We start from the raw sequence: 13,247 nt of genomic DNA on the forward strand, positions 1-13,247 counted from the left end.
TCTATTCCTCTAACTAAGCTATAAAATCACAGTCCTGTTACTTCTAGACAACCTATCTACGTTTTGAATCAGTCAATGGATTACCTTTCCATAATCACAGACTCATGATCTATTAGTCTCTGGAAATATTCACACAGACACACCCAGAGATGTGATTTCATGGATAAAGTAATGGTACTTTATCCATGAAAAGTCTCCACTTCTGTTGCCCATGGGACAGTGCTTGGAAAGATCTTAAGTTGCTTTTGAGAACACCAAAAGCATTGCAAATTTGAAAGTATGGACACTAGTGTAAAACACTTCCAGGCCAGAGCTACTGGGCAATTTATGCATTCCTACAAACATGCTTACACACAGCCTTGTTTTTTTGTTTGTTCATTTGGTTTTGCTTAGATATGCTACTTTTCCCAAAAGTCATGGAGAGAATTTTGGTTGTGGCACTCACCTGCTATCTATTTCTACTCAAGGCAAATGCTGATGTGTTGGTATCTATAATGTATAGGATTCAACTCCCCTTTCTTATTTCAAAATTTAGCATTGTATTTCTGCTGGTCAATCTTCAATCTTCTGATTACAAAGATTCCTCCAAGATTATGGTTAAGGATTCAGAGATTTGGACAGTTCCTTGAGTATCCTGGGATGGCATTCTTTTGCAGTGGAAGATTATATTTCTTTAAACAGATAAAAGCTTCTTTTGTACTTCCTCATATATCTCAAGTAGTCAGCTGCATTTTTACACATTTTCCCCTGCTTTTAGCAGTGAAAAGTCCAGTTCAGTTGCTAAGAAGCTACAGAGCAAAAGAAGTTAGGGATCTCTTTTTCTGCCTCTTACTACCCATTATAATTACATGCCCAGCCAGGAATTGAGCCTAAGCCTCTTCTATAATGAAATTCTTAAAGATCTGTGCTGTAGTTCAACAGTTTTCTGTGCTTCAAGTCACCCTAGCCTTAGAATACATGACATAAGAACTAGTGACCTAGATTTCTCATTCATTCACATTTATTGCCTTATTTACCACTTCCCTGGAAAGAAAAATGTTTCTCTTAATAACCTATGACAATTAAGAAAAGTAAAACCTTTAAAACTAAAATTATTCAAAGAGAATCCTATAGAAATAAATTTGTTAAAAATAAAATAAATATTTCATATAAATATGTTCATAAAATTTAAACAAGTTCTTAATTTGAGTAACGTGGTAGTAGGCAATACATACACGAGATAGCACATGAACAAGGGAGAAACGGACCTGTGGATCTGTCTGTCATCATGCTGTGGCCCTGTCTACACCCCTTGCCTTCTCTAGGTGTAGTCCCTGGGGTGGGGAGCCTTTGGTGAGTTTCTTGGGCTAGGACAATCCTAGCAAATACTTACTCAAGCGATTCTTCCGAGCAGACGCAGTGGGCTGTGAAAACTCATTTATCTTTTCAAAGAGAGAGGATATGTAACGCTACATTTCAACAAAACTTCAAACATCTACTATGTACAGGCTAAGAAAATTACAGAGGCAATTTTCTTACATTTCTTAATTGACTTCCCTGAGCTAAAAGACCCAATTATGCTGTTCTCCAAACTCTCTATTTCTTATCCGTTCCTGGTTTAAAATCCTTCAAGGGCTCTCCAACCTGGATGGAATAAAATCTACCCTTTTTATCATTTTCCTTTTTACCAACACACTTTTTCCCAGCCTCCTTCTCAAAAGATCCCAGTTTAAGCTTTTTTTCCTCCTATTTTTCCTCTTACTTCCAAGACTTTGCACATCCTAGCTGTTATCTGTCACCAAATGCCCTTGAACCTCCTGGACTTACCACCAGCTTGGTAGCCATCCTTCGAGACACAACCAGGTCTTATACTCCCAGGTTTCCCCACCCCTCCCCCCTTTTCTTTTCTCTCTTCCTTTTTTTCCCCAATGTTAATTTTCTCTTCCCCTATTACATCAGTCTCTCAGGATCTATTGTTATGCTTATAACGCTACACTTCTCACCCGTGATCAAAGAAAGTCTTGGTTATTTCCAATGGATGTGCTTTATCGAGCTGTTTGGAGATGCTATTCATTAAGATCCACCCACACGCACAAGCAGGCACACGCACAAAATGACTTTTTAACATCTGTTTACCGTTTTGAATTGTATTAGAGTTTCTCAAGACAAGAAAGGTGCTGTGGTCCTATGCTCCATCACATTTATTAATGATTTGTGTATTTGTTTCTCCTACCAAAACGCTGCTTCTGGCAGGCAAGGGACAGGGCTGCACACAATAGCATCCCTCATGTCTTCAGCTTCAGCTCTTTCATATCTGCTCTTTTACTGCTTGGCTGGCCTAAGACAGCTATTCTTCTGTCTCCTATTCTCCCATCCTGAGCTAGAACACATCTGAATTCCACTCACTTGTATCTCACTGATCATGTCCCTTCAAGACTGTAAGCACCAGAGAGCAAAAGTTGTGTTTTTATCTTCGCAGCCTGACACAAATCGGCCTTGGTGCATGCTTGCCAGCAAGTGTGTTTGATGGCCTGTTTTTTCCCTTCAGTGGTCTGATCTTCAGTAAGCTGGGATAGAGATCAGGCCTTTACTACTAACCCTTTCTTTTACTTCTACACAAGCCACAGTTATTTTTGCAAGTTAGGTAATTTAGCAAGTTAGCAAGACCAAGTCTTTTGTTTTACATGAAAACTTTGGTCATCCAAGAATTGCTATAGTATGGTCTATCCAATTGCTGTGTAGCATAAGATGACCTTGAATGCCTGTCCACTCCACCTCCCAAGTTCTGGAATTGTAATGAGTGTCACTATATATAGACAGCATGGGTTCATATATGTTTAAATTATTATTCCCAAGCATTAAGTATACTTGTTCACAAATGACTTCCTAATACTATCACCAAAGCTGCCAAGATGCATCAGAAATAGGATGTTTAATTATATTTGTGTGTTCTCATTTCCATCATTAGACAAAGGAACGGCCACATTTTAGAGAAGGAAGGGAGAGGTTTGTTACTCAGGCATCATAAAAGGACCCAATGCATATTCAGATATAGGAAAATATTTAATAGCTCTACAAAATAAATTTTTTTGGCAACATAAAGCACACACATGCTCTAGTAAGTTGAAATGTTATGTATAATATGTTTGATGGTTTCAACAAATTATAACCTATTTTTAATATTTCATAAATTTGTTAATGTATTATAGTTCATATTTCTCTTATACATATGGCAAATTTTTGTACAAGTCCTATATTTGGAGTTGGCATAAATGATTGAAGACCACTCTGCAAATGTATTTCTCTCATTTCTACCACATCTATGTGGAGAACAAACATATTTCCATGTCCAGTCCTCACCTTTTTGTTCTTCCAGCCCTGCTGAGATCCACCGCACGATACCTGCTTAAAAACCTTGTATAATATGGATAAAAATCTGCTCATCTTTCTCTTAAAACAAAGTGTCCAGTGTTCTAACACAACTTGGCACTGCTTCCACCTTATCTCCCCAAACAGTTATTCATTGGAAGAAAATGTTGGCAATTAATTAATTTCTGTAATATAACTTCCATAAGTAATTTAAGTTTGTAAATTTATCTTTGAAACAATTTATGGAACCTTGTGGGCAGAAACCAGAGCCCGTTCATCTCCTATCCCCTAGCCACAGCGGCAATGCTAAGCTCAGAGGACGCTTTTCCATGTATGCTTTGAATTAAAATTCAGTAAAATAAAATTTTACTTTTGATCCATGAGCCTTCTTCCCAGTATGCATGGATTATGGTTCCTAATATAAAGCACTGTGGTCACAATAGCAATTTCTCATTGAAGTCTCTTCTCAGAGTGTTTGCTTGGCTTTGGCTTGTTTTCCTACAAAAGGAATCTGAGAGGAGCAAAAAAGGAAGTCTCCTGGTATGCAAGGGCTAAAACTCTCAGCAGCTGTCATTTTAGAGCCATTTTTACCTATTGTCATAGAGAACACTCTTTACCCTGAGATACCCACAGAAAAGACACAATAGACAAAGATCCCTCGGGGATCAGAAAGGGTAATATCCCCAAACGCCCACACCTCTCAGAGTCCATGTCAGCTGCCAGAGGGGAGCTAGGACAAGGCTCCTTTCAAGTCAAAGGCAAAAGGAACAAACATGCAGATTTGCATCTTTCTCAATAAACTGGGATTAATGCCTTGGCTCTGGGTGATTCATAACTTTATGTCTGTGGGCACCTCATTTAGGCAAAGCAAGTTTATGATTTCTATCTGTGTTTTGAAGTCAAATACAATAAGTGGTATAAAAGGTTTACAAGAGAGAGATAGTCAGACCTAGAGAACCCAGACCAAGCAATCAGCAGAATGAATCTCTCAAGGCTACACAGAAAGTAAGAGCTAAACAGAGTTATCTGTTTTTGAACTGTTACTGTATACCAGGCTACTGCCATTGATTTCTAGTTAATCCCTCAAAAGTCCTGCTGTTGAGATTAGTTGCTGACCCTCCTTTTTTTCAACGAGAATGAACCCCCTTCTCACAGAAAGCGGTGCTGTTGCACGGCAGTGTCTGAACTTGACTACATTTTTTTAAAGTTCCATAGGCTCTTTCTCTCTTCATGCCATGCCATGCTAGTCTAGGAAGGGAAGGAAGGGAGGAAGGAAGGAAAAGAGGAAGGAAGAAAGGAAGGAAGGGAGGGAGGAAGGAAGGAAAGAAAGAAAGAAGTAAACAAACCTTTTCCTCTCTACTTTTCAACATTCGTAGCTGAGATTTTTGTCATGAAAGAGGGAGCAACAGAGCCTAACAGACAGTTTATTAACATATATAATCATGTGTGCATAAGAGAAAACAGAATAAAGTGAGCAATCTGCAAGAAGCTTGCACCTCTCACATAGGAAACTTCTACACACAATGAAATATCAGAGAACCACCTTGAACTTCCTGGCTGTTGAATCGTGAGACCTAGAGGAGAGCCTGCTGGTCTTTGAGGGAAACTTAGTAAAGGCTTGAACGCACATTCCTTTGATGCTATCTCCTGGCTGATAAGTGTCTAAAGTCATCTGTTGAATCATGGTAGAGAAGAGAGGGTGAACTTTGTAAAATTACGTTCTGCTTTTAGAAAAATAGGAGAAAGGCAGCAGAGGTTCCTTATATTTGCTTCTTTGCAGTTGACTTTGAGTCAAACAACCCTTATGCCAGACTCATTCAGAATGAAGTGCCTCTGACAAGCTTGGTAAAATGGTTCATCCAAAGTCTAAATGGTCCATCAGAGCTGAAGTGTTGATCATTGCTAGTCAAGGGAGGCCCGACTCTATCAAGCAGAGAGGAAGGCATCTGTTAACTCAGTCAGATTTCTTTCTGAAACAAGAACTAAGAATGAGCTCATCATCTACCTTTGAAATAGATAGCTCCACAGAGTGATCTGTGGCAAGAACTTAAAATAATTTTAAAATACATTTGAACATGATTTTAATCTCCAAAGTGAAGGAGACTGGTAGGAACTTTTACAGTAAGATACTCCAAAGGTTCAAGCAAAAAGCCAGTCCACCTCTGTGCTCCTGAATATTGCCTACTGTTTCATAAACTCTTTGCTTTTCCTTACAAAGTGGCATGTAGTTGCCATTTTAAAGTGTAGAGTCTTAATCTTCAGTGGTCTTATTTCATACACACTTTCATAGGTGTGTTTAACTTGATTCTTGCCTCCTAGTGGTAACTAGTCCCAGAAGGTGCACATTTTATTAAATAAGGGGAATAATAAAATCAAATGACTGCCTGGAAAATTTGGATAGTCAGCATCTAGGCTGCTTACAAAGACCTGGCTCATTGAGGAGAACCTTCTCTCCTGGTCTTAGATACACATCAGAAGTCAACATCAAGCAAAAAGAATGAGACAGACCTAAAGACTGTGTACATGAGCATTCCATGTGGCTTCATAAAACTAAGTGAAAAAAAAAAAGTCACAGGTACACAATTCAATTTCAAATTAAGCTGAAATTAGACAATTATGCAGGGTTGGCAGCCAGCTTAAACAATAAGGCCAAATTTTACTTTGGATTTTGATATGGTTCCAGGGTTTGAAGGAAATATGATCACCTTTAGATAGGTATAGTTTCTTCTGGAGCATTCTGAACATCTCAATAAGCTAACAGAAATGAGATATTAGATTTAGAGGTTATATTACAGGCTTAACAAACACGCTCCAGAGCACTTAGCATACAAAGATAATTGCAAGTAGGAGCCACAATGTCAGAGGGAAAATGTAACCAGCTACTTGGATATGTGGGTATGTGGAACCAACTTTGTCTTCACACCTTTAGGCCACGATAAGTTCAAAGGTCACAGATTCTGAAGAACATTGCTCTAGGATGGGAGGGTAGGGATCAGAAAAAAAAAAAAAAACGGAGTTCTGTCTGTGGCAAGTAATTAGCTTTTTCTATATTAAACAGTTAAGAACTTTCTCTTTGTCTAGACTAACAAAAAGGCTTACATTGATTAACTGCTTGGAGTCTTCAGACATCTGAATTTACTCTAAGAGTTGTGTGGACATTGAATCCCTACTACCACTGAAGAAAACAAGGCAGAAGATACGATGGAGATGAGGACCATATTAGGAAATGCAGCCAGTCTAGTGATTCTTAGACATGGAAATACCAACTCTGGCTTCCGGTCTGCTTTGATGAATAATTAGCAGAACGTGGAGGAGTCACTGCACTGATTGCCAATTCCCCAGGACCTGGAATCACCTTGGAGACAGATCTCTGCATGTGTCTGGGGAGGTGTTCCTATGCTAGGTTTAATAAGGTGGCATCAGCCACCTGCAATTGGGATGTGGTACCATTTCCTAGGCTGCAGCTCTGGACTGCATCGGAAGGAGGGCATCTGATAAGAAGCATCCAATCTGTCACTCTTTGCTTCCGGATTATGTATACAATGTGACCAACATTCTTGATGCCTTCTTCTTCAAATTATAAGCCAGAATAAACCCTTTCTTTCTTAAATCGCTTTTGTCAAATATTTTGTCCCAAACCATGGAGAGTGACTGATAACATGGTAATACCCTGGAGATGATGGGATTATGTCAGGAAGTTGTTACTTTAGAAAGAAAGCATGTTCTATCTTTGTACCTCCAGCCTTTTGCTAACAAGGAACTTGTGTCTAACCATTCCTCATCCTTGGCTAAAAATGATTCAAATACTCCAAGAATGCCTACTTAGTGGCCTTGGCTTCACTGATGACATTTTGTGTATGGCTCTCAGACAAGCAATTTTGTTTTACTGTAATGTCAGCAGTGAATCACAGGGATCACGCATTACTACCAACTCTGCCTGTGCACATGGCAGAAGTAAACCATGATGATTCAAGCCAGTGTGAAACAATCCCAGTAAAACTGGCTGACTTGTCGAAGGGTACTTAGGCAGCTTTGAATTCACAGTGCTGGATACAGTGGTTGGCTCATCAAAAACACGAAGATTGGTGTAAAACAGTCCTCAAGCTATGGATCTGCCATATTTGAGTCACTTTGAAAGGACCTAGACTTCACATTTGCCCGTTAATTTCTCCATGAGAACAGTCATCAATAGAGACATCATACTTTTAATTAGTCTCAATTTTACTTAGTTAGGTACAAAATAGAGAAGAATGTTTCCTAATACATGGAGACTACTTCCTGGCTCACGTGTTTTTTGTTTATTTGTTTTGTTTTGGTGTTGTTTTTTTTGTTTGTTTGTTTTTTGTTTTTTTTTAAGGGTACACATTTTCTTTCCTAATAAAATCAGAATTTGGCCTAATCATAAATGTCAGTTATGACTTCATGTAGTTGGTACTATTCAGGGGAAATTTGTTTTATGTTGTTTTTAGTGTTTATTGATTTTTGTCGTCAGCTAATATTACAGACTTGCACAGTTCCTAAACATTTCATGATTCTTATATTCTTACATATATGTGTATGTATGTATATGTATGTATTCTCATGTATATATTTCTAAGTATATCGTTGAGACTTCTTGTGTATGGAAAGACACAGTAATTATTCTTTTCTTAAGGATCCAATTATTATTAAATGATTGACCTGAGAATGACTGTGAATGTGTTCGAAAAGACCCCTTTATGATGGTCTGTGAGTCTCATACGACTGCCTTCATTTCACCTTTCTTCTCTGGATTTCTCCCTGTACACACACACACACACACACACACACACACACACACACACACACACACCATGGTTGGGAGGTCAAATGTGGAGAGAGGGGGTAAGGAGGTAGGGGGTAAGGAGGGGGACAGGAAGAGAGAAAGCATGGTTGCTATACAACCTTCGTATTTCCTAAAAATTTATTCTTACAGATGCTATAAGATTCACTGGTTGCTATGTCTGAATCTCTCTCTCTCTGTTTCTGTCTCTGTCTCTCTGTCTCTCTCTCTCTCTCTCTCTCTCTCTCGTGTGTGTGTGTGTGTGTGTGTGTGTGTGTGTGTGTGTGTGTGTGTGTGCGCGCGCATGTGTGTGCATTTTCCTTCCTCTAATACTTTTATTTATTTACTGGCAATGACTAATGTGGTCATAAACAAAGACTAACCAAGGCCACTCATTCTGAAATTGACAAAGCTCAGCTATGATCCCTTGTTCTCTGGAAGAAAGTCAAGGGCTGGCAGAGAAATGGGGAAAGTTTACAAAAGAGAAGCGTGAAGCTCCAGGTCTACCCTGAACAGGAGTAGTTGTGCTCAGTGTATAAGCTGGCCAAGGAGAAGACAGATTCAGAATGATTGGTTCAGGTTATGTGTTTGAATTTCTTTAGTTGATTCTGAAATGAAAGTGGGCACAAAAATTACAGAAGATGTCAGATTTCTGATTGCTTCAAAAGTTATTATTTAGTTTCTTCTAGTCTCACTGTAAACACCAGTCTGCCTTTCAGGAAACTCAGCTTACAGCAGTGTGTCTTCCAACGTGATGTATTGTAGTAATTAGGAGATGCATTTCCTGTACGGTTGCTAGTTGTTACTGGTGAAAGTTTTGCTTTTATATATGACATGGACATTGTCTATCACCTATCATTCAGTATCCACTATGTGTCAGACTTTCTCTTTTTAAGGTACAGGTTATTCCAGATATGTGCAAATTACACACAGAGCAATGAACTATATGTGCTAATGAGAAATATAAGTCCCCAGAAGAGGTTCCTCTGGGTGGCTGATATCTGATGTGCATTCTCTGCGCTTATATGTCCTCATGACACATGGCAACACTAATTGCATCAAGAAAGTACCTAGTCTCTTGTCTCATCATGTCAGAAAGATTGTAGGAAACTATGGAAGGACCACAGAAAGAGGGACCACATGTCTATGCTACATGTATTATATGGTACTGGGAAAATCATGCTTCCTTTGAGCTTCAGTTTTACCATCCATAAAATGGTATTATAAATGTCTGCCCAGTTTCTCCAATACAATTTTCATTTTTAAATATATAATTCTACAGTATAGCATCCTATTTATATTGATAAATCTCATCTGGGTTATCAAATACTTTGTAATCCTTTCTGTGTTAAGGTAACATAGGACAAAACCTCTGAGGTTCAAGAAACTATCCTATATCCCGTTTGTTAATACACTGTAAACAGATGCCAATTACCTATAGAGGGACCAGCTGCTTGAGTATGGTTCATGCTTGGGAAAGATAACTGGTCCAGATTTATCCTTTGTAACACACTCTCATTTTGAGCATATTTCTGAGGTACTGAGAAGTATAAAAACATTAGGCCTTCCTTCTGATAAGCTTGGAAAATAATCTTTATTAATTGTCTCTCTCCTGCCTCAATCTTTCCACTCACAGAAGATAGCAGCATACATATTCAGTTGTTGGTGGGCTGAAAACACTTTCACAATTTTCAGAAATACCTTTTAGCTGAAGAATTAGGACAACTGAAAGAAATCTGCAATCATCACTTCAGATAATCTCATAAACTTTGAATTGTGATTTTGGACTTGTATTGGCTCCTGGGAGTCTCTTGGTATGTTTTGTCCTCCTGTATGCTGTATCACAAGATGGCATCATAACTTATGACAATGCATGTCAAGCCACATCATGTAAAAACCATCCCTTAAAGAGCATGTCAAAACACAGATTTCAGGAGTGGGATTGAAGAGCCTTCTTTTTTGACAAGCTTCCAGAGGCACTGTTGTTTGTCTAGAAATTGCTGTTTGTTATCAGTACTGCATCGCAGTCCAGTGTACAGAGCACATGTATTCTCAAACCAAAAGTACAACATTATGATTTGTACAAAAGGCAATGTAGAAGATGCCACCAGGACCCTGGAGCATTAAACTTTTAGCATATGTCATAGATCTGTGGACACATTAAGAATGTCTATTTGAAATTAGCACTGTCTTAGAATGTCTGTTTCCCTGAACCACATGACTCTTTCCCAAATGGTCTAATTAGTTCCATTTTACAATCATATTACAGAGAAATAAGTTCCCATCCTTTTCTTTATTATCAGTATAACAAAGTCCCAAAGAGAAAGAGAAAAGAAGGCAAAGCTTGGACACAGACCATTGCCAGCAGCAGATTTTAATAGCATCTCACCTTTTTCCCCAGTCCTCATCCTGGCTCCAGCAAGGGTTTTGAAAGGGTGTGGGGAGTTCAGAGGAAAAGGATCCTCCTGGTCTGTATCACAAATGAAGTTTTGTTCCAAAGGAAAGAAACCAGCCTGGTAGGAGGCGAGAGACGTAGTAATGTTTGGTGGGATGTAGTGTCTGCCCCAGCATTAATATTGCTAAGGAAATGTGAAGATACTAACCATTGTGTGCAGCTTGGCACACTGGGTTGTTTTCAAGGGTTCCAAACAGCAGGTAATAAGCCTGGGGTGATCCTATCAGGAGCAGCTGTTCGGTTTTCTCTGAGGACTCAGGATTATCCCTTCATTGCTCTTAATTACTCAACAGTGCTAACTCAATCAATGAAATTAACAGCACTCAAATTACAAAGATACCATTGAGATGAAAATAACACATTTGTAACTCTCTTTTCTTGTATGCACGTCTAATAGAGCCCTAGACGATCTAATTTCGGTTTTGCTTCTCACCTGACTGCTGAGATTATTGTCTCCACCCTGCAGGTGGCATTCTGATGGCTCCATAGCCTAAATTACAATTTGCTGCCTCTGTCTCTTGCTACCCAAACATTTCTACCTCTTTATGAGTTTTCCCTACCAAATATATTTCATTCAAATTATAATCCAAGGGAGGAAGGAATACCTTGGTTGTATGACGAAAAGATTGGAGATGAAAAAAAATGGATGAATAAATTAATAAAATATATTTTAAAAAGAAAAATGGATTTTTATTTCAATTCTTAAAGTGTCAATAAGAGTGTCTTTGTATTAAATTCTTGACTCACAAGGATTTTTAAAGCTATTATTATCAGCAAAATGGTTCCACAATGTTTGTTAGACATATTATTAGATAGGTAGAGAAAGACATAGCATTTATTAGGTGTTTGTTGTTTTTGTTGTTCTTTTGTTTTCTAGGTGATGCTTGCTAGTCATTCAAACTCCGCACTTGCATTTGCAAACTGTGCAGTATCCAGTTCATTCCCCATTTAGGCATGCATTTATTCCTAGGTATTTTCAGTGTATTTGATATGGAAATACATGGACAGATGCAAATAAGAGTTCAGTATTTACCTGTGGACTGGGAGTAAATCATGATGCTAGATGTAAGCCATGTTCCATTCCTACCTTCCAAACTTCTTATAATTTCATGTCATCACTTCCTGGCTTAGATGAGGTAGAAAGATAAACGATAAAGTGGGATTTGGAAGGATTTAAGGTTTGGTATAATTTTGGTGAATTTGTTAAACATGTATGGTTCTTGGGCAGTCATGGAACAACCTGAAGATTCACCACCCTGGTGTAGTCTTTTTCCATTTCTAATGTTTCCATTACTTCTGAGGAACATGATTTGGGAATGGTAATCATGATTGAAGGAAAAATGACAGAGAACATAATAAATAGAGTTGGTTATTAAGGACATGTTAATTCAAAGTTGACAATGTTGGAAGAGATGCTGAGATCTTTTGGGGAATGTGGGAGAAGTATTAGAATGGTATGAGGTGGCTGTAAGTCATATATAGTAAATTGAAGATAGGTAATGTATGTCCTCAGAGCTTAAAGCCTGCGGTAGAATATTAACTTGCAGGAGAGGCAAACTCTCTGTGAGTCTTCTGTTATGATATATGAGAGATGATAACCAAGGAGATACAATTAAGAGTAGAAACATTTAGAAAGAAGACAGTGCCTGGGATCAAATATATTATGACTAGGATCAAATCATAGATTTGATGAGAAATGGGAAGAGTGACTAAAGTTAATGGGCTTATTTTATCTCAATACAAGCAAAACAATTTTCACCAGTTACAAGAGTTTTCTATATAACTAAGCTAACATGTGAGGGAATGAGTTCTTTGTTGATAAAGACTTTCAAGACAGGACCAGGTGTCAGTTTTGAGAGCTGTTAAGATTCATGCATAATGAGAAGAGATTATAGTTTTAGCTTTGAAAAAATCTCTAAACTTTGTTTTCATTAAATTAGTGCAATGATATTTTGTTTGTGAATTTTATTCCATTGCGCTCTGCATTATTTATTTAGCAGCCTTGTAACACCCTCTCCCCTTGTTTTGCTATTTCTGGTCTGCTCTCTTCTTTCCCCACAGGCATCACTTTCTTATCACTATGTAAATTCTATTCAATTAAATTTAGTTCAATGAGCATTGGCTGAGTTCCTATTGTCCTTAAGTGTTGTGAGAAGTATAATAGAAAACACAAATGGGATGAGGAGATGTCTCAGTTCACAACATGCTTGGAAAGCAACTGAATCTCATCCCCAGAATCCATGTTTAAAAAAAAAAACACCTCCAGGCATGAAATCCCAATGCTAGCAGGGGAGGGAAGGACTAGAGGACCATTGGGAGAAGAGAGGCAGCCAACTGACTTTTATTAGTGAACTCCAGGCCATTGAGAATCTGTCTCGTGAGAAAGTCATATCACACTTTCCACTCAACTGTGGAGAATATTCTGACCATTGGCTAGATCTGGGAAGGGGTTTAAAGTTTACCTCCTGTATTGTCCTTGGCTGGTGCCTTAGTTTGAGCGGGACCCCTGGGCCCAAATCTGCCTATCATATTGTTCAACTTGTAGATTTCTAGGACCCTCTGTATCCTTTTATTTTGCTATTCTCCCATGCGTCTCTCATTTAGAGTCCCAATAGGATGCCTTCCCCTCTGTCCCAGTTTCCT

Source organism: Acomys russatus, chromosome 7 (assembly GCF_903995435.1).
Source record: "Acomys russatus chromosome 7, mAcoRus1.1, whole genome shotgun sequence".
Taxonomy (NCBI): Eukaryota; Metazoa; Chordata; class Mammalia; order Rodentia; family Muridae; genus Acomys; species Acomys russatus.